A 27,502-nucleotide genomic window follows, 5' to 3' on the forward strand; every position below is an offset into this window, starting at 1 on the left:
ATTTTTCAATTTTTAAACTTTTTTTTTTCAGTAGTGATAGGGATTGAACTCAGGGCTGCGTGCATACTAGCTTAGCACTCCACTATAGAGCTATACCTGCAGTTTCAATATGTATAATTCTTGAACATGTAAACTAATCTGTAGTGTGATAAAGAAGATAAATGTTTTCCTAGTGCTGAGGGCTAAGAAAGGGGTAGATTGCAAGAGGGACTAGGAATCCTTTTAGGGGGACAGAAATGTTTTTATATTTTATGGTGGTAATTTCACAGGAGCATAATATATGTTAAAATTCATCAAATTATAATCTTTAAATGCATACAGTTTTTCCTTCTAATGTGGATAAAAGTAAATTGCCTAATATGGACTTTAGATGTAAAATAGTTAAATCCTTAAAAAGAGATATGCAAAGTAATGTGAACTGGCACCTGTCTAATCATGAACAAAAAGGTTTGTCCTTTTTAAAACCTTAAGAAGGAGAAATAGTCATTTGCCAAATAATTTGACTGGGGATATCAAAACCAATTCCAGTTAAAGAAGAATCAACACAACTGAAACAGAAGAAGAAAGGTTTACTCAGATATCAATACAATACAACGAATACAAATCTGTATCACACTAAGGTTAGGATAACTATCTGCAAATGTTAGCATTTGGTCAAGAGACCCTAGACATCGACAGGAGGAGAGAAGACAAAGAGAGCTCCTTTGACACATGTGTTTACCCTCTATCCATTTTTTCAGGTTCTTGTCTAATGCAGAAGACAGTTTTACTAGTTTCTACTCTTTATCTAAAATAGTAAGAGCATAATGAATAGTAAAAAAGAAAAAGAGCCCAGAGTATTTACCTGTTATGGTTTAGATATTTTCATATCAACTCAAAAGTTCCTGAAGTAATGCAGTAATATCCACAGGTGAAATGATTAGATATGAAAATCATAGTCTAATCAGTGGATTAATCCAGTTGATATATTAATACTTTGAAGGCACTTGTACTGGAAGATACCTATAGGCAGGTGGAGCATGGCTGGAGGAAGTAAATCACTGGGGATGTGCCATATAAGGGTTCAGCTTCCCTGCCCCCACCACCCACACCCGCCTGCCTCCTAGCTGTAATAAACTGAGCAGATACCCTCTGCCATAATATTCTCATCCCCCAGGACCCAGAGCAATGAAATCAGCTGACCATGGATTAATGTCTGAAATTATAAGACAAAATAAATTATTCCTCTTCTAAATTGTCCTGATCAGGTACTTTTGGTCACAGTGAATTAAAAAAATGTGAATACAGAAATTGGTACCAAGCAGTGGGGTTGCTGCTATAACTAATCTGAACAGGTGGTTAAGAAGGCTTTGAAACTGGTTTCCAGGAGGGGTTTGGAAAAGTTTGGACATGTAGGCTGGATAGTCTTTAGAATGTTGAGTGCAGCTTCTTGGTCAATTCCGGTGGGAGCTCAGACCAGAATGCCAAGGGGAATGCAGAAAGTAAAGATATTTTCATGATGTTTCAGAGGGAAATAAGGATTGTCTTAGGAATTGGACTAGAGGCCATTTCTTGCCACATCCTGGCAAAGAAATTGTCTGTTTTGCCCACATCCTAAGACTTCCTGTGAGGCTGAATTTAAAAGTGATGGGCTAATTAATCTGGCAGAGGAAATTTTAAGGCAGCACAATATTCAGGCTGTGGCCTAAACATTGTTGGCAGCATTTTGTTGGGTTTACTGTGAGAATGGGGAGCAGAAAGTCAAGAAAGTGGATTTTTAAAATGCAGTTTGGCCAAAAAAGTGCATGCAAAATGACCAAAAAAGGTAAGAAGTTAAATGCTTAGCACAGAGACAATAGGAATGATGGCTTGAGGAATCTCATTATTTGTAAGATCACACCCATTGCAGATTCCAGGGTATGGAAGTGAGAACTCATGGAAGAGACCCCAGGGACACAATCCACACAGGAGGGCCTAGGAAGCTGTTTATCCACGATCCATTTCACTCTACTATGCTGCTGCGGCATTTGGAAGGCACTGAAGCCATGGTTTGAGGGGACCCATCTAGGGAGTGATGAAGCTGGCAGCAGACTTTGGCATCACACCTGGTACTGCAGGAATACAGGATACTGGAGTTAGGGGGTCAGCAAGGTTCCCACTGAGGTTTACACAGGATGGCCCTAGAAGTCCAGGCAAAGTGTTGTAGGGTTGGGATCCCTGCAAGCTGCCGCTGAGATGGTAATGCATGAAGCTGTGAAGGTAAAGCCCAAACTAAATTGGAGACCCTAGGAATTAAGAGATGCCAGTAATGTGGAACATCTGTGAAGGAAAGCTGCTGGCTCTGGAGAGAGCCAGTCTAAAAGAGAGGCCATGAGCACTGCAACCTGCAAGGCCAAAGGGGCAGGGATATCTAAGCCCTGTGGACAGCACAATTTGCCACCATGTGCCCCAGATGCTGGATGTGGAGCTCAGGATTTGTTTTCCCAGATAGATTTCAATCTTGTTTGGGTCCCATTCCTTCTTTCTATGCCCCTATTTCTCCCCTTTGGAATGAGAACAGCTACTCTACACCATTATACATTGGATATATGCAAGTTGCTTTTGAGTTTCACAGAGGCTCACAGCCGAAAAATTGCCTTGGGTCTGAGAGCAGACTTTGCACTTGGACTTTGGGACAATGCTGTAACTCTTAAGACTATGAGGTTTCTTGGCGATGAGTTAAATGTATTTTGTGTTGTAAGATGGACATGAGCTTTTGACAGGGGTAATATACAGTTTAGATATGAGTTGCCTCAAAAGCTCCTGTGTCAATGCAGGTATATATAGAAATGCAATAACCAGAGTATGAGAACAATAACCTAATCAACAGATTAATCCAGTTTCATGGATTAATAATTTGAAAGGATTATTATACGAGGTGGTAACTATAGTCAGGTGGGGCATGGCTAGAGGAAATGGGTCACTGGAGGCCTACCTTAGAAGAGTCCATCTTCCCTGGAGCCCCTTCCTGTCTCTTTCTCTGCTTTCAAGCTGTAGTGAGCTGAGAAGCTTTTATCCACTATGATTATTCCACCTCATCTTAAGTCCAGATCAAGGGAATCAGTCAACCATGGGCTCAACCTCTGAAACTGCAAGCCAATGTAAACTTTTCCTTTTCTAAGTTGTTCTTATTAGGATTCTCACCAACACATTACCTATCATCAAGTCAAAACAAAACAGAAAAGTGTATTGAAGACATTATACATTAAATATGCATTAATATTGTTAACTGGTAGATACAATCTGAAAAGAATTTTACTACAAAACCATTTACCTTATTAAAATCATCATGCTACTAGATGTGTAGCATTAAAATGTGACCATGAAGATGCAGCTGGACTAACTCATTTATAAAATATCATTTATGAAAGAAGACATCTATGAAACCTAATTAAAAATGATGTTGTGATGTGGAAAAATTAGTAAATTAATTAATTTATAGTCAAGATCATGAAAGTGAGGTTATATAAACAGCACTCACATGCAAGAAACAAAATCAGACTTTCCATCAAACTTAGAATCATAACACATCTCTACATATTCTCAACAAATGAAAAAGTATTATCACTTAACATGTCTATGAAAAATATTCCAATTTACATTCTGATCTATGATCCATTTAGCTGAATTGATATATTTGGGTTGAAAAATTCAAAATTAGTTGGAGGAAGGAAATTAACAATGTGAATGTTAAAATTTTAAAATAAACCCAGTGAAGGTAGCTGTGATAAACTAAAGCTTCTCTTGATGACTACAAATAGAAAGGCATAGCTCAGATTGTTTTTCTTTGGGGCAGTATTTTATTTATTTCCCTGAACTTAGTTGGCTAGTAAGCATCTCTGCTCATTGTCAAGGTAAGGAAGATTTAGCAGTTTTGGATAGTCGTTTGTTTACTTTTCCTGGAAAAGTTTTCATGTAAAAACTTCTACAGACAGGCAGTACAGTATATATTATTTATATTCAGACTTCTGATTTGGCAAATACTTTTTAGCAGATATTTTTTGCTGCAAAAACAGGTATTGAAAGAAACTGGAATTGTCTAGCTGCATATTCTCACCTTTGTTCAGATGTCTCAACAGCTGAAGATTACAAACATTCTTTTAAATATGTGTTTTCTTTTTCACTTCATATTTTTCAGAATATTTTAAGAAAAAGCATGTTGTTTTTAATATATAAAACTTGTCATAGAACAATGGGAACATTCTAGGTCAAAGTAAGAAAAAAATCATGTCAATAAATAAGCAAAATTGAAAATTCTTATTTTGAGCATATTTTGTTCTGTTAGATCAGGCTAATTAGTGAAATGCTATGAAAGTCACAATTTTGTTAAATGCTTGTAAAAACAGTAAAATTATACAACTTTATATATAAGAAAATTCTGTTCTGGAGGCTAGGATTTCTTACTGGGATATGTTCAAAAAGACTATTTGGGACTTCTCAAATTGAAACCTTTCTTTAAAAAGCTGAGCTTAACTTACTCACACAAGCTTTCAGTATCATTTTTTTTTATAAAGAAAGTTACTTTGAGTTTTGGCTAACAATACAGAGACTGGGAACCATGACAGAAGTTTTTAAGGCTAGTAATACAATAAAAGAGAACCGGAAACCAAGGTACGGCAGAAATACTGTGTACTTTGAGAGAGATTGAGTCTTCATCCCAACTCTATCAGAACATCCAGAGGGGATTGCAATGCAAAAAAAGTAATAGCCCAAAAGTGAGTATTAAAAATTTACCTTCTAACATTCAAACCATAAGTCTCCCTCTCCTTTTCTTTTCTGCAACATCAGACCTTGCCTTATCTCACCCTCCTGAGATCTGATGAGGTAAAATGGAAACACTGGGTCTTCATAAATTATCCAAAAATGGATAATTTAGAATTGACACTGTCCTACTTTTAATGTTTTTCTAAATCTTGGTTTAGACCTTTGGACTTGCCTGAAAAAATATAATGTGGGAAATGGTTCTAATATTTTGATATTTTCATGGTATTTTATTTTGACTTCCGAAAAATATGCCATCAAACTATTGGTATAGAGTTCCAAACTAAATTTCCCATTTCCCACCTCTCAGAAATGTCTCCCTACCTCCAAGCTTCAATTGGAACAACATCTGAGAAGCCCTGGAGAGTACCAGTGCTACTGCCCTTGTTAGTAATTCTTCTTCCTCATCAATGATATTCTCATGCTGCCTGCTGCAAACAGCAAGTATAAAACTTCATCCTTAGAGCGTTCTTGCCACTGAGAATACTTTGTTGATGCCCCTTCTCATCATCACCCAATAAGCAAGAAAATGGATCACAGTTTCAGGACACCATGCAATAAAATTCTGGCAATGTTAGAGAAATGCCTAGAATGGCATCATTTGCTGTAGGTTAGGAGAAAGTTAAAATAGCCCAGGCCAGAAGTAATAAGGGTCTTTGCTCTAGCAAAGGAATGTAAGGATTGTAGATTTATGATAGAAGTGGAATTTACTGGATCTGGTAACTGACCCAGAATGACAGAAGGAGAAAATATTAGAACATGTCAAGTCTAGTTGACTTGGTAGATAGTGATGTACAAATTAAGATACACATTAAGATATTGAAAATGATTTCAATAATGTTGTGTTTGAAGTTCCAGTGAAATATTTCCGGGAAATTGTGAGAAATATGATGTAGGACATTTGGAAATCACCTGAATGATACTTTCCTTTGGGGGCGTTTTCTGATCCATCTGTTCTGTTAGATCAGGCTAGGCATTTCCCTTCTGTGCTCTAAAGCATTTTTTTTCCCTTATCCTAGTACCTATTTTTTTTCTACCAAAATTGTCTTTTTTTTATTCTGTCACTTCAGTTAGACTATAGGCTTGGTAAGGACAGGGACCATAACTGCTTTTCTCATCTTAATACTGTTACACCCAAGCATAGAATTTAAAAGAATATGTTCTTGAAAACTATTTGTCAAATGATTATTAGTGCCTTTGGAAACTTAAAGACGTTATAAAAGTCCTAGATGTACATTTGAAAAGATTACAGCTACTACAGCTACAGCTATGAGATTAAATGGCTTTTCTCCATATACAGAATCCAAATAAAAACAGCACTGGAGGTAAAACAAGGTAAAAAGCCATTAAGGAAGGGAGATAGGAATAAAGGGAAAAGGGAGACTTTTAGAGGAAAAAAATGTCAAAAATATCAGGAACCTCAAAACATCCAGAACACCTGGGAAGAAGAAAGTGATACTGGAGACTTTGAAAGGTGGTGGACAGTTGATAGCTCTAGAAAAGCAAAGTAAAGGAGGCCCATTTATTATTTCAAAACTAATAAGAACAAGTTTAAGAAGACTGGATAGAACATTTTAAGGTACCCTGTACTCTTATTTTGGTTCGAAGAATTGAACTGCTTAACCACTGAGCCACATCCCTAGCACTTTTTTATTTTTTATTTTGAAACAGGATATCACTAAGTTGTTGAGGATCTCACTGGGTTTCTGAAATTGGCCTCAAACTTGTGATCCTCCTGCCTAGTCTCCAAAATTTCTGGGATTACAGATATGTGCCAACATGCCTGGCTAAACTCTTTAATTTAATGTTTTTCTAAACAATGTTCTTTAGACATCTAGTCAAGTCAGATATGCCATGGAAAAAAAGCTCTCTGAAAAAAAAAAAAAAGAAGTTAGGGTAAGATTGAGAATCCTCACATTTTTAGAGATTCAGAAAATACCTTAGGTGTTGTGTAGTAATTGCTCAATTTCAACAAAGCATTTCACCAATTTTTTGACAACTTACAACTTACCTATTAACATACCAGAGAAAATAATATTCCCTGGAATTCATTTTGAGATGTTCTGCTTTGATTGTATGACTGCAAACAGTTTTTTTTCTCTAATTATAAAATGTATCCTAGGGGATACTGTCAAAGTTTAACTCTAAAATGTTTCTAGTTTGGATAACTCTTTGGAACTAGTGTATTTTTTTGGTTCCATCAAAGTACATCTTGTAGTAATGATAATATTGTATGTTGACATTCCTTTACCAATATTAACTGTACCCCAGACAGTGCACTCAATGCTGAAGAAATTGAATTTAGTAAGATGGCAAAGATTCATTCCTTTATGAACCAGACATATAAGAGTGTGTAGGGTAGAAGACAGGCAAGACATAAATAAAGAAGGTATTAGAATAATTAGAAGTGCTATAAAATATGTAGGTTTGATAGAAATTTATTGGAGGTAGAAGGACTCAGTTTACTTGTTGGTTACGGAAAGTTTCTTTGAGAAGGTGAAAGTTTAGCTGAGATCTAAATAATATAAAGGATCTCGAGGCTGGTAAAGGTGTGGGTGGGAGATGGTCCCAGAGAAACAATAAGTCAGCAAGTACAATATTGCTAAGTAGGAATGAGAGAAAGTTTAGGTAGAAATAGATATAAATATCATTATTTATTTATATAAATGTAATATGTTTATATGTACATATTTATGTGTTCAGGAAGACTAGAATGATTGATACTATCTGAATAATGGTAGAATAATTACCCTGTCATTAATAATGAAGGAGAGATGCAAGATAAAATAGAAGTTTAGCAAAATCCAGATCATGTATGGTCTTATGGGCCATTGGGGAGTAGAATATTCCTTTAAACATGATAGTAAGCCACTGAAATATTTAAGAAAGAGAGAAACATGATATTCTTATTTATTTATTCATTTAATAAATATTTATTTGGTATATACTATTTACCAACTCTTTGTTTTGCTACTAGAGACACTGCAATTTATCCAAACAGATTCTACCAGTATAGATATTACATTTTTGTAGACTGATAGTTTTAATAAGAACTATTCTGAATGTTTTGTGGAGAATGGATTTATATAAGGCTAAAGTAGAGGACTAGAGACACCTGGGAATCTAGCGTGGTATTCCAGGTGGGAGAGTGAATTGCACCAGAATGATGATAGTGGCAATGGAGACAACCAATAATTTTGTTGTTGTTTTCACAGGTAGACTCTACCATGTATTGATGGGTATGTATAGGAAATGAGGAAAAGAAAATAACTTGGCACACTGATAACTTTCCAAAAGTCGGGAGACAACTTTGTGGAAACAGAAACCAACAGGTTTTTTGTGGTCATTTTAAATTTGAGGTGCCTATTAGACATTTAGAAGAGAACAATAAAGTAGTTGGAACTGCAAATCTAGAGTTCAGGAAGAGATCACTATGTGAGGTACACATTTGAGATTCTCAGAAAAGAGATGGTTTCTTAATGCTATGGAATGAATAAAAATTGTCTATGGAGAAAGAAAAGAAAGTAAAGAGGACCTAAGACAGAGGAGTAGTTTCTATCAAAGGAGACTGAGAAGGATTCCCAAAGAGGTGGAAGGAAACCAAGGGTAGGGTATGGTGTCCTAGGAGTTGAGGAGAGCATGTTCCAATTGATAAGGAGTTATCCTTTATGCTAAATACAACAGAAAATTTAAGTGCAACGAGGTCAAAATAGTGACCACTGTCCTTGCTAAGATGGAAGTCATCAAATACCTTGATGAGAGTAGTGGGAACTTATAACAAATGTTATATAGTGTTTACCATATTTTGGTTTCCATATAAGTCCTTTACATATTTTATATGTAATCATCATTAACAAATCTATGAATTAATGTAGTTATTATTCAGTTTTATTTTTGAGGACACTGAGTCATAGAGCCATCCAAGAACCTGCTGCATATTTACTAAGAGATGGTGCTAGGATCTGAACCCACACATACTGACTCTAGCATCTAAGTCTTTACTGTGTCACTATATTACTTCTTTATAACCCAGTTAAAGTGGCTTGGTAGTTAGGGCAGAGGAATTAGCAAACAAGTTTTTCAAGAAGTTTTGAAATCATGGGAAACTGAGAAATTGGGGTGTAACTGGAGGGGGCTGCAGGTCAGGAAGAAGTATTAAGGATGGGAGCTACTAAAGTATGTGTGCATGGTGGAATAATATAGTACAGAGGAAAAATTGATGTTGCAGGATAGAAGGATCTAATTGTGTGAGCAAAATCCTTATACCTGGCTTGAGTACTGCCACAGGTGGGGCTGCTGAATTACAATAAATTACTTTAACCCAGCAAGTGACAGCACTAGGATTTAACTCCTGATCTCTGACTCCTGGTTTAGTTCTCAGGTCACTAGACAGTGCTTTCTCATAGCCCTTAGGCCAGTCTACTCCTCATAGGAAAGGGCACCTCTTCAGGTTCCATCAGTAGTCCCACTGCTTTAGATGCAGAAGCCTCTGATTCAATTTCTTGCTGGAATGGATTCTTCACAAATAAGGATAATCCTCCATTTCATGTTTACTCACTTGGTTGACTTCCTGTTTTCCACACTTCTTTCCACAACAGGCTTCGCAGTTTCTATTTTCTGAGGCATTCAAATAAATGTGAATTGATATTGTGACCGAGTACCTCCCAAAATGCATAATTTTCCCCCTTTATCATTTTTGAAACAAATGGATGAATTGCAAAGGAGCTACATTAATGAAATGTTTAATTTGAGGATTTAATTTTGCAAATGTTGGGAAGCATAATTAAGGTTCAGGCAGTACACCAGTGTCTTCCAGAATACAAAATAAACTGTTTTTGCCTGTACAGTATGGGGGATAATTTCTGTTTAAAAACAATTCTTTTTGTAGACATTTTCCTGTGTTACACAAGCACCCTATGCACTGTGAAGACATAGAACACATAGTCCTTACAGAGGTGACAAAAAAATAAACATAGTTGTCATTTTAACAATTATCAGAAAACAATGTTCTAGGAGGAATGGAGGTATAGGTGAAAGAGAGTGAACATTGGCTTTCTAGTCCTTTTATTCTCACAATTGCAGGGCAGTTTTCTTCAATTTCATTCTAGATGATATCTCAGATAAATAAAAGAGTGGGAAGAGAAAAGAAACTGTTAATGAGTTAGTTGTGGGTACAGATGGGATGATAAAGGCTTCTAGACAAAAGGTAAGAACTGAAAAGATTTGAAAGCTTAAGTAAAGAACCAAAATTATTTGCAAACATTTTCTCTAAATCGGGATACCATATAATGTTTTTAAAATGAAAAAATAATAATAACTTAGACAATATTTGGCCCACCCATCAAGATGGAAGAGGAAAGGAAAATAACTTTACTTTAGATCGGTGTGAAAAAGACTACCTAGGAAATTTCTATCTCTTGTCTAAACAGACAAGCCAGTATGTATGAAAAATGAGTCAAGTGATAAACACAAAATAGGTATTTCTACTTCTTTTAGAATAGTAGTATATAGATATAATATAAAAACACTAAAAAACAGTTTTCCATTGATTCATTCATTCATTCAGTAGGAACTTATTGGGCTGCAATTTGAACCATATAAAATTGCCTTTGGTCAAATATTGATCAATATGTTAGCAAATCAACAGTATCATGTTGTTCAAGGTAATACTATCTTAAGCTAATGAAGAAACCTCCTTTTGTGATTAAAATCCATCAGATCCTGAAGTTTTCCCTCAGTTTTCATCTAGTAGTTTCACAATTTCAGGACTTAAATATAGGGCTTTGATTCATTTTGAGCTGATTTTTGTATAGGGTGAGTGTTGGAGGTCAAATTTCAGTCTTCTGCTGGTGAATATTTAGTTTTCCCTGCCCACTTATTGAAGAAGCTGTCCTTCCTACTGAGTATGTATTGGGCACTTTGTGGAAAATCTGCTGTCTATAGATTTGTGGGTTTATTTCTGTGATCATTATTCTGTTCCACTAGTCTACATGTATCTGCTTTTATGCTAGTAGCATGCTGTTTTAATCACTCTGACTCTGCAATATGTCTTGAAATCAGGTACTGTCATGCCTCCAGCTCTGTTTTCGTTTTGCTCTGGAGTACTGTGGCCATTTGGGGTCCTTTATGCTCCCATATGTATTTTAGGGTCTTTATTTTCTGTGAAGAATGTTAGGGTGTTTTGATAGGGAATACATTAAATCTGTAGATTTCTTTGGGTAGTATCGATATTTTAACAATATTGATTTTTCCAGTTCACAGACATGGGAGGTCTTTCCATTTTCTTATGTCTTCTTCAATGTCTTTCACCAGTGCTGTATAGTTTTTATTTTAAAGGTCTTTTTCTTCCATGTTTAGGTTTACTCTTTGCTAATTTTTTATCTTCATACCTAGTGTGAATGGGATTGCTTTCATGATTTCTTTCTCAGTAAATTCTTTATTATTGTATTGAGAAGTTACCAATGTTTTATATACTGATTTTGTGTACTGATGCTTTATTGAATCCGTTTATCAGTTCTAATAGTATTTTGATGGAGTTTTTAGGTTTTTATAAATTATATCACCTGCAAACAGGACAATTTTGACACTTTCCTCTTCCCATATGTATGCCCTTTATTTTTTTTTTCTCTTGCTTAATTGATCTAAAACTTCTAGTTCTATATTGAAGAAGAGTGGTTATAATGTACACCCTTGTGTGTTTGTGATATTAGAGGACAGGCTTTTTGTTTTCCCCCATTCAGAGTGATGTTGCCAGTGTGTTTGTCATATATAGACTTTTAGTACAGCCATTTTGGACATCAAGTTGAAGGTTCCTCAAAAACTAAAAGTAGATCTGTGGTTCACTTGTTCCCCTTCTGGGTTATATCCAAAGGAAATTAAATTAGCATTACCAAAGAAAGAACTGTATTCCCGTGTTTATTGTGGCACTATTTATAATAAATAAGCTATGAAATCAACCTAGATATTCATTAAGAGATGAATGGATGAGGAAAACATGGTGTATACACACAATGGAGTATTATACAGTCATAAAAAAATAAATTCCTGTCATTTGCAGCAAAATAGAAGGAGCTGAAGGTCATTACATGAAATTAAATAAGCCAGACATGGAAAATATTAATACTACCTGTTCTCTCATGTGGAAGCTAAAAAAAAAAAAAGAACAATAACAATTACTAGAAATTGGGAAGGGATGTGGATGGTGGTAGAATTTGATCAGTGCACACTATATGCATGTATGGAAATATCACATAAAACCCTAATGATATGTGCAATAAAATGCATATGTAATAAAATGTTTTCAAAAAGAAATCAATAAATATATATTTATTGAATATGGTTATAGATTCAGGACTTCACCAGATGTTCCAAATCAGTGATAGCAGAGATTTTGAATATGACATTGCATTTTTGTATTAAAATGTAGCCAGACCTCAAGGGAGGCGATGGTATTTTTAAAGTCCACCAAATAAGAGAATGTATAGCCACACTGTCCTGAATTCCAAAATGCTTATACACAATTTTTCTGTATTATATTTATTACAGTCTTATTTCACATATTTGAAAAATAAGTTTATATATATATGTATGTGTGTGTGTGCACACACACATATACATATATATTTAAATTCAACCTACACAAAAGTTTCGTGCAAATATAGATTGTTAGGCAATATAAGATAATAATAATTTTTATTTACATAATTGAAAATTCAGAAGTAGATGTCATTTAATCCTGACTAGACTTAGGATTTCAAGTAATATGATAAAAACTAAGCTTTTTTTCTTATTGGTTTTATCATTGTTGGTTTTATTCTCAATCTCTACCTGATGGCTACTCTTACAGTGGAAAAGTCTTCTATTTCCACATTAGCAACAAATGTTCTAAAATTTTATATCTTTGGCTGTGATTGCTCTAGCTTTGACCTCTTGCTTATCCCTAAACCTATCACTAAAGATAGTGATATGTCTTCCAAACAATTCATGAACCACTCCTAGAATTTTAGATCCACATGAACCTCATGAGCTACAAATGAGCTACAAAAATAGTAATTTTTCAGCTATAAAGTTCTCATGCAATAACTCCACTGGCACACAAGTGATTATAGTACATGGTTAAGACTCTACAATTTCTCAGAGTTAATTTGTTTATTTACTTACTTGGCAACAATTGATTTGAAATAGTCTCTGTATTATGTTTTATACTAGAAAATTCCAATTTGATTAAGACATAGTTATTATTCATAAGGAGCTCTACACTTCATAGGAAGGCAAAATTGCCTAATAATTAACCAAGTGTTTTCGAAGTAGAGGGGAAAATGTAACCAACTTTCCCAGAGAATGGGAAAAGATTTTCAGATACAGTAATGCCTGAGCTGGGACTTGAAGGAATAGGGATTTCTAGTCAGAATAATAAAAAAAAAAAAAATCAGTGACTGAAATAAGACTGGCTAATTTGGAGCTAAATTGAGATACCTAAGTTCCTAGTTTGAGTTGAGAGAGAAAGATACATGATGGTCAGAAGCAAAATCCTTGAATGCTAACAAATACCACAGACACAAACACTACTGGTGTGAGGAAGGTTGGGAGGAGTTTAAAGCAAGCAGTATGGGAATTTAGAGAAAAATCCATTCCAGACCACTGTCTGATCATGACACTTTTCTCAGGAGCTATTTATCAGGAGATAATTCTATTAAAAAGAATGGAAAAATAGGCTCCCTAGGACCTTTTGGTGAGAGAGAGGGGAATGGGAAGAAATACAGTTTATTGTAGCAACGTATTCAGGAGCAGAGAACTAAACCCGTTCAATCTCTTGGCTTAAAAGGAAAGAAGAAAAGGAAACATCAGAAAGTTCTGAGTGAATTTATTATCTAAAAGAAAGTTGACCTTGGTAGCATTTAGAAATAGGATGTCAAGACTATTGGAATTTTAAAGTTTTAAATTCAAGACTCATTTTTTTATTCTTCATATTGACAATGAACCTAATACTAAAAGGCAATGTTTAAGTAGCTATTTTGTGCTGGTAAAGAGATTAAGTAAATGAGCATATCCTCTATGGGAATTTTTCTTCTATATAAATATAGCTTTGATAGATGCCCTTTTATAAGTTATTCGATTCCATAAGTATACACATACATAGTATACTAAATGTCATATTTTCTTGATTTCTGAGGTCATAGCAATTCTGATACTTTGTACAGTTCTTTGTGATGAGCTAAATAAAAGAATTTTCAATGTATTCACAGTGAAAAGAAAGATTTTTTAAAACTTTTATTTACTGCCTTTAATACTTAACTATATAATTCAGCCCATTGTTATTCACAAGTGGTATTGAATCTTTAATAACACTATCAATGAAAAGGCATGTACCTGTCTGCATTTTGTAACAGAAATGAAACTATATAAATAGCTTGCCATTGTTTGGTAACTTTTGCTGCTCAGTTATAGGGAATCTAAATAATCCATACTCCATGTGAACAAGTTAGAAAAGAACATTTAATGAGCTACAGAGGAAAGTATTTTCTAAGTATGATACTAATTTTCATAAATGTTTCTGGAGAAGCAATTGCTCAAATATAATTCTCCCATTAGGAGGTTAAGAGACATAATAACAGCTGAAAACAGAGGAAATAACAAAAGAAATAAGATGTCAAATATGATCAGATTCTTCTTTGCCATGTAAATTCAAATAAAATTGCTATGTAATTATTTTAAAACTGTGCCTATTTTATTTTTCAATATTAAGTTCTTCAAGACAGAGTCCAGTATTACATTCAGGATTTAGATCACCCATGGTATTTGCACCTGGAGGGGAGCTCATGAAGAGGGAAGAACACAATTTTGGATCTGTGCTTATCACCGCCATCCTAAATAATATTATAGAAATGATAACACAGTTTAGCTTTGAAGATATTAGACATTGAGTGACATACTTAGGTTAGCATAATCTAAGGCTTGCCATCCTTCATATTTTCTAGTTTATTTCTTAGCTTTTTAATAGCTAAATTTTGTTTCTTCATATAGAATTATCCAAGTGTAGATAAATAAAAATGCCAGAGTCAAATGAACTGATTTCTCCTATCAACTCTAGCAGTCATCTTGTGGCTTTTGGAAAGATTTTGGTGCCTTCAAATAGACTTTTATTCAAAAATATTCTGTATCGTTTCTCTCAGAATACATTTTATCTGTAGTTACCAAAAGTAGAATTCTCAAGGCAGTCTTCTTTTAACTGATTTTAACTTGTCAAAATCAAGTTTCAGATTCAATCCTGTATGGCAAATTGGGTTATATCTTGTTCTGAATTTTCTTAGTTCTAAAGAAATATTTGTTTCTCTCTTGTATTATTCCCAATCTTTGAGTATCTCATTACTAATTTAATTAGACATTGCCAAACATAAAGCAGAATTCAATAGATATTTGTTCTATAGATTCAAATCAGTACCAAGTTATCAGAGAGGGGGATAAGAACACTGTACTGCCCCTAGCTACCGAAATATCTGTCTGATAACTGAAAATAAATCAATAATTTTGTTTATGCATTGCCAAATAATTGTTTTGGGGGGAAAAAACCAGATAATTGACTGGATTTTCATTCTTATGTGAATCGTTGGCATCGTGTATGAAGCCCTATGAAAACTATGTTCCTTGTTAAGAATTCTTGTATATAGTTAATGAGAGGCATCATTGAAAGACTTGGCTGAAGTCCATGCTAATCACATTACCATGCATAATGAAGAGTAAGCTAAGTATTTGTTTTTAAAGTTCTATTTCTCATGCTTCATTTTGTCTACATCCTATTCTCATTACCACCATTTGAGTGAGAAACTGAAACTTCTTCAGTCTTCTTTATATGATATCTGTTTAGTAATGTGTGCCAGTTAGGAGTCTGGCCCCCATCCTAATATCCTTCTATTTGAGTTAGATCAACTACATCATACATATGAAGTTAGGAAATTTAGGTAAGGATTGTAAAACAAAAATGCATCTCACCTAGGAATAAGAGTGAGTGAATATTCGAATCACCTGAAAAGTTTTTATTACTTCTATCTCTTTCATCACCCACAAGATATATCAGAATCTACATTTCCTCTATACCCATGCCTATTCAGATCCACACCCTTAAAAACATTGATTCAATACTGCAGTATTATTTGGTTTCTTGTACTTATTGCTTTGTCTCTCCATGCCCATTCAATTGCATCAGGCTTGATAGCTTAGCATTTTATTTCAATTTTCTCTTAATTTGTCCTCTTTCTCCTGGAACTTGATCACTCAGGTATTTTCTCAGTTTGCTAAAATCTAAACCACCCCAAAATCTAAAATCTCTTGGCTTATGTCAATTGTTCTCATATTTTAACATGAATCAGAATCATCTGGAGGGACTGTTAAAGCACTGATTTTTGAACTCCATTCCTGAGATTGTAATTCATCATGTTTATGTTAAGGCCAAAATTTGCATTTCTAACAAATTCCCCAGTGAAACTGATCCTGCTGTTTTGGAAATGACACTTTGATAACCACTGGCCTATACCAACATAACAGACCCTGAAATCATTGCACCAAAGTTCAATTGCTATGGTTTATACCTTTTATGAATCCAGTATGCTTTTGGTACCAATTCTTATTGGTGCTGATTTTGTTGTATTTATGTCTGTCTATGACCCAGCTAACTAAACTCCTTGTTGTGACTCTGGTTTTCCCAATCTAAAGTGTAGTCAGGACTCTATCAACTGATTTTATTGCTTGAATCATTCATTCATTTATTCATTATTTCATCATTCAGCATATGTTATTTAATACCTAGTATGTGACAGTCATTAGTTATATAATATTTTTCAAAAAATTCATTATGAAGAAGCCTGTATTTTAAAGAAGAATAACTCTTAAAGGAGGCTATGAATACAATACAGTAAATTTGATGATGCTGTTATGCCATTGGGTTCTACAGAAACACAGAGATGAGAAATCTAACACTGACTGTAGGATAGCAGAGGAGGCTTCTAAAAAGAGAAGGCATCTACATTAGCCCTGGGGTATAAGTCAGAGTTATTGAACACAGAGAAAGCATACAAACACAGAGTGGCACACATACAAAAAGCTATGATAAACTTAAATATTTCAGTGCATTTGGTTGAAGAGTAATAAATATGAATCTAAAAATATTCTTGAGGAAGACTTAAGTGTCAAAATATACAGCATGTTTTAAAACAAGCTAATGATTTACCTGATGTAAGAGGATGCATGTCAGCACCCTGTAGCCATCTGACTCAGATGGAGCCATGGAAATAACTGGCAGCTGACATAAACTCAATCCCAAATATGTGGGAACTGGCTCTTCTCAACTTTTCTGTTTCCTTATTGAGCAAAGAAATAAAAATAGGGGCTGGGGTTGTGGCCCAGTGGTAGAGCACTTACTTGCCTAGCATATGTAAGACACTGGGTTCGATTCTCAGCACCACATATAAATAAGTAAAATAAAGCTCCATCAACAACTAATTAAAAATATTTAAATAAATAAATAAATAAAATAAAACAAGCTAATGAATTTGCACTGGACCTATGGAAAGTCATTGAAGGAGTTTAAACAAATGATATGAGCCTCTACATCTTTAGAATTGGAAAGCTGTAAATATAGTAGTCTTAGATGATAAGTAATGATCCAAGTGAATGATAATGAGAGAATCAAAGTAGTGAAAACTTACATGCAGAGAATAAATGGGATTTTGAAAAACTTTGTGAAATAGCACTCATATACCTTCATGACATCAAGAAAATCCCTGAGGACTATCTCATTATTTTTTTGGGGGGGGGGAATCAATTGACATACTAGAAGAAAAGATGGGGGAATAAAACAAGTAGACCAAAAAAGAAAAGTTAGAGAAAACTTTCTATAAATGAAAAGAAATAAAGAATTTCCTATGATTATTTCCTAGATTCCCTTTAAACTACTATTAGTAATGTTAGAATAAGCCAAATAAGATGGTATTATTTCCTCATGAAATTTAAAACTTCAGTTGAGGGGCTGGGGATATAGCTCAGTTGGTAAAGTGTTTTCCTTGTATGCACAAGGCCCTAGGTTCAATCTCCAGCACCAAGTAAACAAAGCAAACAAAAATTCAGTTGAACTCTAATCTGAAACTTTTACATAGAAATGATAAACTTTTGCTCATATGAGTTTCTTTCCATTTAGTTATATTTATGTATTAGTTCCTTTTGTTGCTGAAACAAGTTACCACAAATTTAAAAGCTTAAAACATAAATTTATTATTTCATTGCTCTCTCTATAAAAGATCTGGATAAGCTATGCTGATTTCTTTCTCTAGGTTTTACAAGACCAGGTGAGCTCTCACTGAATGGTTCTGGGATGAACTGTCTTCCAAACTCATTCAGAGCTATTCTACAATAGCTCCTGTGGTTGTAGGTCTGAAGTCCCTTGACACAGTTTGGTTTTGAATATCCCCAAATGCCCATTTGTTAAAGTTTTGCCTCCCATCTAGGGTGGTGTCATTGGAAGGTACAAACTTTAGGAGGTGGGAGCTAGTGGTCATTGGAAGTATACCCTCAAAAGTGATTGTAGGACCCACCCATCCTGTCTCTCTTTGATCTAAAAGATGTGATCTGAAGATGTAGGCATTTGCTCTTACACACTCTTCCTACCATTACCTTCTCCTTCTCCACCAGAACTGAGCCAATGTATGTGTGATGTCTTTAAAACCTCCAAAATTCTTAAATACTGTTTAAAAAACCTTTTCTCTTTATAAGTTAGTTGCCTCAAATTATTTCATTATAGTAATGTGAAGTTAACAATATATTTCTGTTTCTGTACTGGTTAACAGCTAATATTCCACGCCCCCCACCTCTCGATTTTTGTGGGATTCTGTGTCTCAAACCAACAATGCAATTTGAGCCCTTCTTATACTTGCAATCTGTCTGAATTCTTCTGCCACATCTTTTTTGCCTCCAGTGGAAGAAATTTCTGTGCTTTTAAGCACTCTGGTGATTAGATTGAGCCCTCCTCAGTAATCCAGGATAATCTTTTAGTTTGAGGTCTGTTCCCTTAATCATATCTGTGAAACATTTTTATTTATCTATTTTTTTATCACTTACAGTTAACATATTCATAGTTTCAAGTATTAAAGTGAAGAAATATTCAGGTAGTCATTCTGTTTCCCACAAGTCATATTAATGCTTTGCATACACTTAAAAAAACAGATATCATAGCCAAGTGTCAATGTCCTATGCCATCTACCATTGTCATTTATCTGTTTCTGCTCTAAGATGGCAGAAAGAACCTTCACAAATAGTGCTATTCCCCAAATTTAAAAAAAAAAACATTGTTCTCTAAGTATTGAAAATGTTGTTATGCAAGTGAAGATGTTGCATCTGATATCTGTTGGCTTCTGAGACCTGCCTTTCAGTGAGGAGAGGATACCTGGTCTCTGACCTCCATCTCCTTTCTGCATTATGAATTGTACAGGATATTACAAAATGGAACCTCCTTCTAGGTCCCAGACAGAAAAGACCATGTGGCTTTGACTTCTCTAGATCTTCTAAAATTGAATGTAAGGAGACAGCATTTAGGATTCCTTAATTAGAATAGGCATTATATAGCCACCAACCCTTTCTGCGTGCCCTGTGGGTATGTGCCCATGCTTAGCACCAAGTTTGTCTCTCTCAGTTTTAATAAGTCACTCAATCTTATAGATCACACACATGAATTTGACCTACTTCTTCAGCCATCACTGGTAACATCATTACAAGTTCCGTGCAATATGCATCTTTCTCATAAAAATCCCCAGACTCCTTGAAAACTCTCCTAAAAGTCTTGAAATACAAAATTTGTTTTCTACTCATCACAATATACATATTTCACGACTACACAACGAGAACCTTGTACCTCTTAAAAACTGGTCAACCTTACTTTCAACCACAAAGTTCTATGGTTGTAAGTGGGATGTGAGTGCCCAGCAATGCCAGTTTTCAAGTTTGTAATTTTCACTTCCTCATGAAGTGTTGGCTTTAGATAGACCCTTATTGATCACTAGAACTCATTTGCCTATGCCACTGATTAGCTCATGGACTACATCAGGTCATCTATTTTATTTACACTTTCTCTCTTCTACAAAACAAATTAATATTGCTGCCTCCACAGCAGTCCTATGAATAATAAATGAGGATTTGTTTCTAAATTACCTTATATACTGCCAGATGTGTAACAAATGTCAGTTTTCTTCCCTCAATTCTATTTTCTTGATTTTTTTGTCAGGTTTATATTCTGATTTTTCTATTCATTCATTCTCTATAGGCAATCTAAGTCTACGTGACACATTTCATCTTCCCAAAGTCAATTTCCAAAAAGATAGACACCTTAATTCTGGTTTCCCTTATTGATCATCAATTACTCAAGTTAGTCACAAGTCATAGGCCTAGAATGTTAAATCTTTCTTTCATGTGCCTTTTAAATAAAAAGGAAATTAAAAGTCCCCGCATTAAATCCAAATATGGCATGTTGTAGTTTTGAAGTCCTTCAGACTAAAGTTATAGTTTGACATGAACTAATAGTTTGATAACCCAAATTTATAGAAGACATTTTTTTGGTATTGTTTTTTATGTAGAAAACCTATTTAAACTCACCACATATAACTCTGTAAAAGGCTTCAAGAAGGATAATTCTCAGCTAATGTCTCCATGTAACTAGAAAAGCAAAGGGGTTCTTAGAACTTGAGTTATTACTCCTTCAATTAAAAGTAACATAGCAGTTTGTAATTTAGTTTAAATGGTTTTATTAGTGCATTATAGTTAGACATAATTGTGGTGTTCATTCTGAGACATTCATACATGCTTGAACTATAATTTGCTCCCTTTCAGTCCCCAGTACTTCGACTTTCCTTTTGCCTCATTTCTCCCACCTACCCACCCCCTTTCCACTTTCTCTCCTCTACTTATCTTCCTTCTATTTATTTATCATTTTTAATTGGTGCTTCGTAGAAAAAAATAGAGGTAGAACTCACTGTGGTATATTCATATGTGTACGTACCTATTTATAGATATTTTCTATCCATTGCTCTTTTAACCCTAGATGATAATCAGGAATGACACATTTATCATTATTTGCCCATGAGGAAAAGGAGGCTGTGAGAGGTTAGGTTGATTTCTTGATGTCAGGTAACTAGGAAGTATATAAGCTAGTATTCAAGCCTGACTCTGACTAAAAGATTGAATCCAAGCTCCTCACTGCTATGAAAGGGAACTACCCAAATCTTCTTACGCAATGTGCAATGCTCTTTGCTTTAACACGTTGTCACTATTTTTAAACATTATTTTTAAATATGAAGAAGGGTTCTTTATTGCTTTGGTTTTGTTTGAGATTTCACAAACAATGCTCTGAACTACGTATTCTGCAATATGTAAACTAATTTACTTCATTTTTCTGATTCTATATTTCAAGTTTGAGTACAAGTTTTGTATACAAATTCTATAAATTTTTTAAAGTATTCTTTTATTGGCATTTGGCTAGGTTAGTGACTTCTGTATGCAAGCCAATGACAAAGATTGCACTAATATTCCAAATGATTCAACAATTACTTCTAGAAATTCTAAGAAACACAGGGTCTAAGAAAGTGCCTGAATTATTGACCTCTTCTAAATATGTGAAAGCAAAAGGTGGTTGGTCATGAATAATTTAAAACATAAATAAGAAAACACTTTTGTTTCAAAATAATTCTTGGCTGAAGCTCTTGTGAGCTCATGGTATTCTACATAATGAATTAATTCTGATAAAATATACAAGAGACTCCAGAAACTAATTTTATCAATAAGTACAGTTTTCTACTTCTAATTTCATATTTCCTTTTACAGAGTCTTACTTTTATAGAATATTACTTTTAATATAAAATTAAAATAACTCAGTTTGTTATTTTAAAATTGTGAATTTTAAGTCTTTCCAAAGAGGTTGTATTAATTTGCACAGAATCACATATCTGGTAATGGCAAACTGAGATGAGAGCTCAGGTCGCCTAACTTGAACTCTTAACCCAACGTTTTTCCACTCCTGCAGGCTACATCACTTTATGAATCTCCAAAATTTCATGAGAAAATAAATGTGTGCCTCTTGGAAAGTTGAAAATTATATTTAATTTTGATAGGATAATAGAATTCTAGTTTTATCTGCATTTTATCATTTGCCTCAAGTTATACTGTTATCTTTTATCAACCTGGTTTCAGTCCCTCTTTAGTATTTCTCTAAGAGCTCAAAAGCTGCAAAATTAAGCCATGAAAGACCAGAAATAAACTTGGCATCTAAAGAAGAGAACAAGAGAAAAAAATAAAGCCTAGCATTCCTTCTAAGATACAGGAATATAATAGCCAAGATGATGAGATAACTGTCAGAAGCCAATAGGGATCTTGAATTGAGATTCATTCTTTGAAGGTCTAACTACGCTCTTATGATGCTCTCAAAATCAGTAGTGTCTTATGAGTGATCACAGCCTGAGACTGGCTTTGAATGATCTCACCACGAGTTTCAAACAGACTGATTCCTTTTAGTGTTCTCTCATGTCCTGTGGAGATTAGGAGATTGTTGCAAAGAAAGGCTTTCACTCCTTGACAAATGGTGGGTTATTGTGGAAGGAATTTTTTGTCTGTATGCAGTCGTACCTTAAATTGTACATTGCATGCTAAGTTTCAGGGCTGGAAAAGTGCTAACGGTCTTCCATGTTTCAATTTCATACCATAAAATTGAAGTTCCTAGCAAAATGCATAACATCACTAACTATCAGCTTCTAGGCTTTTATGATCTGTATATATCATAGGTTTTTATGTTTGAAGATTTTTTAATAAATGATTATAATGTGACCATTCCATTAGATAATAAGCATGGCTGTAAGGTTCCTGTACAGGTAAGGTTCTATTTAAATGCTAATTGTCATTATTATAAACCATTTTGAAGGCAGCAAGTGTGGATTCACTGAGATAAAGCCTTTTTACAAGAGAAGATAATAATTGTGAGTAAAACTTGTTGGCTCTCCTAGGTATCAAATCGAGAAAATCCTCAATTAGAAATTGCCTTACTATAAATGTAGCCAAAAGGGATTGAATGAGTAGATCAAATAGGTATCAAACTATATGGTATGCATTGAAGAAAGATGTCCTCTAACACACACAAGCACCTCCTGTCTATAAAGAACAGCCTTAAAGACTTGAGATTGTAATATGAAAAATTCTGCCAATGCATTCATTCTCTACACTTTTCTTGATTGCCCATTACTTATCTTTTCCACAGTGAATAGAACTATCCATAAAACAATCACTTCTCTCTAGAAGAGAGTAGGCAGACAAAAAAATGTAACTAATTATTGCAAAAAATAAAAAGAAGAGAGGAACATCAGGCATACCAATAAAGTAGGAAGATATTAACAACTAAATGTTGGGAAATTTGGCAAAAAAAATGGGATAGAAAAGGTGGATCTGAATATGCCTTTGAATGAAGAACAGGATTTGGATACATAGAAACAGAGAAAGGACATTGCAGGCTTAGGTAAATTAGAAAGCTGCTTTTTATTCATGGCCAAATATCTCTTGAATGCACTCCTATTGATTGATAGCAACTGACTCAAGTTAATTTACCAGATTTAACAATAACACAGGTAGATGAATCAAGAAGTGCTGGTGTCATTTACATCTCTTTTTTTTTCCAAGTTTCTGTCTGTATTTAAAAATATTCATTTTTTTCCTCTCTTTAAAGAACAAACAAAAAGCAGAAAGGTAAACTAATTCCAGTTTTTCATTCAGATATCCCATTAGATCTCTCTCTGTCATACAGACTCCTGGAAGAAGTTAGAGACACTGTGCTGTCTCTGTGTTTTCTTCTTCCACTCAGTTGCCATACTCATCAATTGGAATTTCTACCTATTTATCAATTGCAATTATTTTTCAAGGTTGTCATGTCATTTGAATTATCACCTCAAATTTTTTATCTTTGACACTGATCTCTAGACCTGACTATCCAACTCTCTATTTGGCGTTTTCATATGGATGTGTAAAAGGTATCCCCAACTCAAAATATCCAGCATCAGACTATAATCACAGCATTTTTCTCCTCCAGTATTTCTCTTCTCAGAAATGACATCATCATTCACCCCAGAATATGCACACACTAGAATTTTAGTCATCCTGCATAACAATTCCTTCTTTCTCACTGTCATATCCAAGCAAAACAAGGCTTTGATTCACAAGAAGCTTTCAAATTTGCCTGTTACCCTCAATCATATTGCCACTCTCTTTGTTCAGGCTAACAACATCTGTTCCTTGGTGGCTGAAACAGTCTCTGAATTGTCCTCTCCAAATTTTGTCTCCTACACAGAGAATCAGTTCTTTATTTTGTATCCAGTGCAACTTTTCCAAATACATAATTGATTGAAGTACCCTTTATAGACTGTTATATTAATCCCCACCATTCACCCCTACTGGGTATCTATACCCTTATGTAGTCAGCTTTTACCCTGATTCAGGGTTTAAACAAGTAACTAAATTTGGCCAAAGGGACATTAGCAAAAGTAACAAAATTGGAGATTTGTTAAGTACCTGTTCATTGGGATTTGCCCTCTGGAATAGCCCAGCTAGAAGGGAGGAGAGGGTAAGTACAGACAGGGTAGAAGGGTGCTAAAGATTTGAGCTATTCAGATTCCTACTAAATGTTGTCTTACTCTGATCTAATAATAGCAGGTCACTTATTTTGTACTATTTTGGTCATACTCAATCTCAATCCTCTGTTCTTCAAAAGTACATGAGATCTCAATCTTCCAGTAAATAAAATGTAAGTAACTCTAGGAAATAGTAGTCATTATGGATACAAAAATGATTTAATACAGATGTTAGAACAGCAATGTCAGATTAACAATGCCACCTTAATTAAGTGATAGGTCAGTAACACATTCATTTATTCATTCAGCTGTTTTTCTTCTATATCATAACCATTTATGTAAACAGTTATTAAATATTTAACATATTCCAGGCCCTACAGGGACAGAGAAAGAAGTAAGATAGGCTCTTCTGAAAAACATATAAATAATAAGTGTATATATTGTTTACATTCATAATTGTCTGAAACACCAGGGAAGTCCTAGATCTTAGTACAAAAGAATCACTAGAAGATGATTAATTTAACTTTCCTAGTCTCTTCCTAATATAGTCACCCAAACATCTTTCACCATATAGAGGTTATTTCATACTTCATCTTTAACAATGCCAAGCTATATTAAGGAAGCTGTAGTTTCTGAGTAGAGATAATAGGTTATAAAGAAGTGCTTACAATAAAGTCATATAGACTTCTGAAATTTCAAGGGTATTTTAAAGACTGATTTGTTAATGCCAAGAAATTGGCTGATATCCTCTGATTAAATATCTCTAATGCCATTTTTTTAGTTTCAATGAAACTAAAAAAAATCCACTTTCAACAAAGTTAATTGTAGATTCCTTAAGTACAGTGTAACAAACAATAACATTTCTAATTTTAATGCAAACTAGTGTCCCAAAATATGTTTATAATAGGATCCTACATTCTACTTGGTGCTTTAGTGTGAATCCAAATGATTTTACTATTTAGTGTTATTTCCTGAAAATGGTCAGGATGTCCTCAAAATAGGAAAGAATGTGTAAAGTTAGAACAATATGTAGATTTCAGTGAAGTCACTTATTTTCAGTTCTTTTACCTGCATTATTGAGGATGACTTAAGTTTGGCATATTTATTTGCATTTGGAAAGCCCTAAGATACAAAATGTACACTGGAATTCATAACAATGAGCACATCTTTTTTCAGTGACTATTTGCTGTGTGATGGTGGAAAGGGAGCATTCTACAACTTTACGCCTCATCAAAACCCACTAAAAAAAATTAATGGATCATCAAGTGCATAGAGAGTAATGATTTTATAATTGAGCTGTTGTGCTTATTAGTGTTGTACTTGTTGCAACTGAATTAATTTCATATTCAAAGTCCTTTGAAATTTGTACTTGAAAATATTTTGGCCATATATAACAAACTATGCTGGATATTTTATGACACTTCTGATTTTACAATAAGAAATATATTGTTCATTTTCTCTAAAATTTATATTTTGATATTGTATTATACAAGTCTAATAGAAATTCATTTACAAAATAAGATACACATAGAGTTTTGTTTGAGAAAATTATGACAATTTAAGAAACATAGGACCATTTACTAGCATATCAATATTCTGATAATACTTTGCATCATTATTTTGCCTAGGAATTTACACCAAGTAATGGGATGATAACTTTTGAGTGTTGCTTAAAGTATTTCACATTGTTCTGCTTCCATTACCTTCCTATAATGCCCACTTTTGCATAGCTCTAAGCTAACATATAGGAATTTAACTTAATTAAAAATATAAGAGCCAGGCTTGATGGTACATGCCTATAATCTCAGCAATCATGGATGCTACAGCAGAAAGTTCACAAGTTTGTGTTCAGCCTGGGAAGACTAGTAAGACCCTGTTTCAGAATTTTAAAAATTAAAATAAAAAAGGCCTGGGCTATAGCTCAGTGTTAGAGTGAACTTGGGTTCTGTCACCAATACCAAACAAACAAACCCCTTGATTGCTTGTTACGGGGAAATTCTATAGTGGTGCAGAGGACCTTAGCTAAATATTACATTTGTTCTGTCATCATGGAATTTAAAGAATTATAAGGAAAACAAACTGGCAAATCAATAACTACAAAAAACCATTTAACCAATAAGAAAATTCTGTCAACCCTGTCTCAAATGTATATCCAGGACCATTTCTCACTGTCTCCATCGCTACCATCCTGTTGCAAGCCATTCTTACTTTTCATCTAGACAATCATAGTAAATCCATAATCCATCACTCCCTCCCTCTCTCCCTTTCTTTATTTCATTTATGCATTCTTTTCTCAACCCTTTATTCTAATCTGCACAAATAATAAACGTCATTTTTTTTCTTTTTAAAGCCAGGTCACATTACACCCAGGCTAAAAATCTTCCACAGGCTTCCTTAATCACTGCAGTGAAAGTCAAAATACATTGCCTGAAGGCCCTGCATCATCTGGTCCCTGCTAATGCTCTGGCATGGATTCCTACTACTCTTCTTCTGGTCTACTTCATTCCAGCCACAATGGCTTCCTTTCTGTTCCTGAGCACTCAGTCTGCTCAGATTCAGAAATTTGCACTTCCTATTCCCTCTATTTAAAACACTCTTCCCCCATCCCATATGGCTGTCTTCCTTATTTCCTTCCATATTCAAATATCACCTTATCAGTGAAGCCTTCCCTGACCATTAAGGTCAAAAGGTAATGACACCCCTGTTGTGGTTTTTCCTGTTTTTTTTTTAAACTATGTTGTATTTTTCTACACATCCTGTATAGCTCTTAGACATCATTCATTTATTAAATGCTATTTTGTCATGGTATATGTAAATATTTTGACTACAGGTGTACATATTTTGTTGACTGCTAAACTTATGGTTTGAAACACTTGTGTATTTTTCTAGCTTTTTATCATCCCTGTTTTCAGTGGTATGGAATGTTATGTTTCTCTGATAAATCTTTGAATACATTTAAAAAAAATCTTTCTGTGAAAATCATTCTTTCAATGTTGGTTTTAAATAAAATCCCATTTATTGTTATAACCTAGGTTTCACTAATTTTTGCTTTTTAAACATTTCTACTTTACTGATCTACTCAT

General features: G+C 34.3%; 1 protein-coding gene across 1 annotated transcript in view; it reads left to right on the forward strand.

Moving 5' to 3' along the window:
* The window catches only part of Tnni3k (TNNI3 interacting kinase), a 277,900-nt gene that overhangs the window by 132,416 nt on the left and 117,982 nt on the right, over positions 1 to 27,502 (forward strand). The window lies entirely within an intron of this gene.

Source organism: Urocitellus parryii, chromosome 11 (genome assembly GCF_045843805.1).
Source record: "Urocitellus parryii isolate mUroPar1 chromosome 11, mUroPar1.hap1, whole genome shotgun sequence".
In the NCBI taxonomy this organism is placed as follows: Eukaryota; Metazoa; Chordata; class Mammalia; order Rodentia; family Sciuridae; genus Urocitellus; species Urocitellus parryii.